Genomic DNA, 4,942 nt, shown 5'->3' on the forward strand with positions numbered 1-4,942 from the left:
GAGTTTGAAACAGAGCTGCGGGGTTTAAAACAGAGACGTGAAGTTTACAGCAAAACGAGAGCGGAAATGGTGAAAGTGTGAAGAAGTGGAAGACAAGCAACGGAAATAAGAGTTATACGGTGGAGAAGAGCCATACTTGGTTCATGCCACGTTTATCAATCGGCTGTGAAGAGCCATATCCAACCAAATCACGTAATGGAGTGAAAACAGAGCCGTCTTCAGTTGGATCACTGCTGGTTTTAATGAATTGCAACGGGTGGCATATGGGCAAAGAACGTGGTATAGGTGGCAACATAGAACCGAATTTGAATTCCCCTTCTTCAGGTATGCCGAACACATCAAACTATCAGTTAACTCACGTTTTTCTTCACGCGGCAGCAAAAAAGAGGCTCCAAAGAACCGAAGATTTCTCCCAGACCGCCACGAATGTTTTCAAACGGTTTCTGGGTTATCTTGTTAACCCACTTGGCAAAAAAACCCATGTTTTAGTTTTTTGAAATTCGTCTCCATTTGGGCAAATCAAATGTTTGAAGTTTGACGTTTTTCCTGTGTTTACGCATTTTTCCTGAGTTAACAGTTCTGCATTCGGCTGTGAAATTGATTTTGAATTTTTTTTTTTTTTATATGGAATACTTGGAGGAGAGGTGGCTGAAGGATCTGATCAAGAAGCATTCCGAGTTCATTAGCTACCCCATTTATTTGTGGACTGAGAAGACCACCGAGAAGGAGGTCAGTGATGACGAAGAGGAGACAGAGGAGAAGAAGGAAGATGAAGGGGATATCCAGGAAGTGGATGAGGAAAAGGAGAAAGATAAGAAGAACAAGAAGGTAAAGGAAGTGTCGCATGAATGGAGTCTCGTCAACAAGCAAAAATCCATCTGGATGAGAAAGGAAGAGTATGCATCGTTCTATAAGAGTCTCACCAATGATTGGGAGGATCACTTGGCCGTGAAGCATTTCTCTGTAGAGGGTCAATTGGAGTTCAAGGCTGTTCTCTTTGTTCCGAAGAGGGCTCCATTCGATCTCTTTGATACAAAGAAGAAGCTCAACAATATTAAGCTTTATGTGAGAAGGGTTTTCATAATGGACAACTGTGAGGAGTCTCGGGAGGTAATAGGTACAGGAGTGGGGGAAAATACTCATGTTGAAGAAGGCATTGTGAAGGTGCGAGATGAGAATGAGAAGCTGACGAAGATGGTGGTAGTTTCACCCTGTTGACCCATATCAGAGATCTATGTGGGAGACAAGAAATTCCAATCCAACCATAGGAAAGACACACCAATAAAGAACACACTATTTGAAGAGTCACGAAGCCACAACGAAAACTAGGAATGGAGATAGCCATAGATTGTTTTTTTCTCTGAAATTGTGAATTTTTATATTGCTTGGTCATTCCTGCATTTTCATTTTATTGCACTAACATCTTGACTGTAAGTTTGAAAAACAGAGTGGTATCAACTGCGGAAACCGGTATCAGCTGCGGAAACCAGTATCACAGCAGCCACTTAGCTAAATAGAGATAGTTAGGCAATCTTAATGGAAATGATCATGGGGAAATAACTTTTATTGATGAAATGGATGGCATGGAGTGAAAATGGAAATGAAATGAAGTTTATTTTTTTTCTTCTCCCTTTTTGTCTTTTTTTTTTTTTCTTGAATCAATTGAAGTGATGAGGTTTATTTTGTCTCCTATTTTTTTCTTAACAATTCTTTTTCTGATCCTCCAGATCACACAAAGTGCAGGAGGAGAGCATACTCAAGAATTATTATTTTTCTTTTTTACTTAACAATCCTTTTTCTGATCCTCTAGATCACACAAAGTACAAGAGGAGAGCATACTCAAGAATTATTAATTTTTTTTTTTAGATGTAAGAAATAATGTCTCCTAATTACACTTCCCCGGCAACGGCGCCAAAATGTCTAGTCAATTTAATGTCTTAAATTGCTCTACATAAATTATCAATCCGGGTATCGTAAACTGATGAAGTGTGGTGCACTATATGTGCTTAGTTAACCTTTCTCTTACTTCGTTGTTTTATAGTTTATTTTGTTTTTGGGGTTTTGTTCTTGTTGGTTTTCTAAGGTCTTAAGAATACTTTTAAAGGACAAGTATGGATAAAGATTTCAAGACAAGGCCTATGTCCTTAATGGTAACTTCCAAAACTTAGCACTTCAAAAGAACTTAAAACATGTTATTGATGGAGTTAGTATTTAAACAAAAGTGTAAATATACAACTAGTTCAATCAAAATAAAATGCAATAATCAAATAATGAGAGAATGACTATGAGACCCAGTATCCTTGCTGTTTCAGCAAAAGGACAAGATGATTCTATCACGTCATTAGTTCATTAAAAGGCTATGTGCATCACTAATCTACAATCAACTTGAAAGCAATTTATGTACAATAATATACATGTTAAAAAGAAAATAAAATGCAGTAATTCAAACTGTACATTAATATACATGAAAATCAGAAAAAGAAATACAAGAAAATAAAGTAAAGACATCTGTACATTAATATACATGAAATAAAATAAATAGGAGGAGAACGCTCTGATGCTGAAGCGATTACACTGTTCAAGACACGAAACCCTAGCCGCCGCCGCTCGAACCTGCGCTAGCTGCAGCAGGTTCCGCCACTGACAGTCCTATGGCATCTGCTGTAGGAGGGGAGAGCTCTGCCTCCCCTCCACTGGGAATACCCTCAACTGACAAGAAACAAAAGGCAGAGATTCGGCACTCTGCAATCGCAGACCCAGAAACGGAAAAAGACAAGCAAAGGACGCAAGAAGGACAGACGATCTCAGATCGAAATGTGGAGGACGAAGCAAGCAATGGTCGGCACAACACGACTGGTTCCTTTCAGACTAAAGTGACCTCAGCAACCTGTATCCCAAAAGCAGCAGATCCGATCAAGGTCGAACTGCCAAGCCACCGCATCAATGGGGAAATCCAATTTATGCAAGATTATGCAATCATTGGAAAGTTCTTGGGATTCTGGCCCACAGAAAAAGCCTTACAAGGCTGGATAACCTCTAAATGGAAGCCCAAAGGACAAGTTACTTTACAGCTTGGCCCAAAGGGCTTCTTCACAGCCATTTTTAACTGTCTAGAAGACAAAACAAGGATATTCGAAGGAGGCCCGTACTTCTTCAACTCTTCAGGTTTATATCTAACGGAATGGAAGCCCCGATTCAATCCTGACAAAGAAGACTTTAGTTGGGCCCCTGTATGGATCAGAATGTATTCCCTTCCTGTGGAGTACTGGCGAGAAGAAACGCTGGCAGACATAGGCAACAAGTTGGGAACCTTCATCAAAGTTGCTACCGAAACCAAGACGCGCAAATACACCTCTTATGCCAGGATCTGCGTCAAGATGCACCTAACCAAGACCCTAGCAGACACGGTAAGTCTCTTTCACGATGACTATGAATGGAAACAGACTCTAGATTATGAGCACATCCCTTTTCGTTGTCGAAAATGCCATGAGCATGGTCACCTCTTCCGTGACTGTCCCTCAAATGTGCAGCCCAAAATTCCTTCCAGTGAAACTAACTTGGACCCAGATGGTTTCACAAAAATCCCTACCCGTCGCCGACATGCAAAAAAAAACCAAGCTAATCCAGCTCAAGCCTTCAAAGCGCCCCCCCAGAACCGCTTTTCCGTTCTCGCCTCACAAGATATTCAAATCAGTCCCAACGCTGATATCCCAGAACAGCTGCACCCTACCCAGTCTTCCCTCAACCGTTCTGAACCAGCCTCTTCTAAATCTGCAGATCTTCCCTATACCGAAAATCCCATCTCTGTTTCAGAGCCCGGACCCCTAAACATTTCCAAGGGGAAAACCATGCTGAACGAGATTCCACAAGCTTCTGATATGGATCTAGATGCAGCCCTAGCCCTGAGTCTTCATGAACAATCAATGGAGGAGGCCCTCATTGCCTCAAATGACATGGAGGAAGATCGAGAAGATGTAGATCTAGAAGAGTTCGATATCTCCAAGCTTGACATATCCAAACTGGAGGCAACATGTAAGCAAAAAGAGTACAACTCAATCCCTCCCTGGCAATTAGACAAAATTGAAGGAGTCCTAACAAGGGTACAGCACCATAAAAGTTTGGGCATCCAAGGAGGCAGTCATTGGGATGGAAGGAAAATCCTCAAAGAACAAAAGAAAAGGGGCGGAAAAACACATCTACAGCGTACAATAGCAGTAGGTGAAATACTCATGGATTCGGGGCAATTCCCCAAGTTGACCAAGTTCTACAAGCCCAAATCTCAGTCTACATGAAGCTCATCTCTTGGAATGTAAGAGGACTCAACAGTCCCTCTAAACACAGAGTGATTAAAAACCTGATAATGCAAGAAAAACCAGCAATAGTCTTTCTTCAAGAAACAAAATGTAGCAGCGCAACAATAGACAATCTCAGTCATAAAGTTTGGGCAGGCAGCAGTTCAATCGCAGTAGACGCCTCAGGGGCCTCTGGCGGTCTAGCCATTCTATGGAATCCACAGATTGTGTCACTTGATAATTTTCATGCCACTCTGCATCTCATTCAAGCTACATTCCACCTCATCGGCACCAACATCCATGGGCATCTTACCAATGTTTACTTCCCGTAGACAATACAGCAAAAATTAGACCTCTTGGACACGATCTCCCTCCTTAATGAAAACAGATACTTTCCTTTATGGATGGGAGGAGGCGATTTCAACATAATAAAGTCCATGGAAGAGAAACAAGGGGGCAGAACCAGGCTCGATAGTGATAGCAGCGACTTCAAGCAATTCATTCAAGACAATCGACTCATGGATATCTCCACCTCTAATGGCATCTTCACCTGGTCGAACAAGCGAAAAGGGGTTCACCAAATTGCCTCACGACTAGATCGATTTTTAATTTCAGACAACGCAATCCACCTAGGAGGAGATTTCAGCGCC

The 4,942-nt window shown here is 41.6% G+C and overlaps 1 pseudogene; it reads left to right on the top strand.

The window, feature by feature from the left end:
• Nucleotides 1–624: 624 nt before the first annotated feature.
• On the top strand, nucleotides 625–1,218 carry LOC149247825 (heat shock protein 90-1 pseudogene; annotated as a pseudogene).
• The last annotated feature ends 3,724 nt before the right edge of the window (nucleotides 1,219–4,942 follow it).

This window comes from Pinus tabuliformis, chromosome 7 (assembly GCF_031772625.1).
Source record: "Pinus tabuliformis cultivar Carrire ecotype Pingquan chromosome 7, CPIR1, whole genome shotgun sequence".
In the NCBI taxonomy this organism is placed as follows: Eukaryota; Viridiplantae; Streptophyta; class Pinopsida; order Pinales; family Pinaceae; genus Pinus; species Pinus tabuliformis.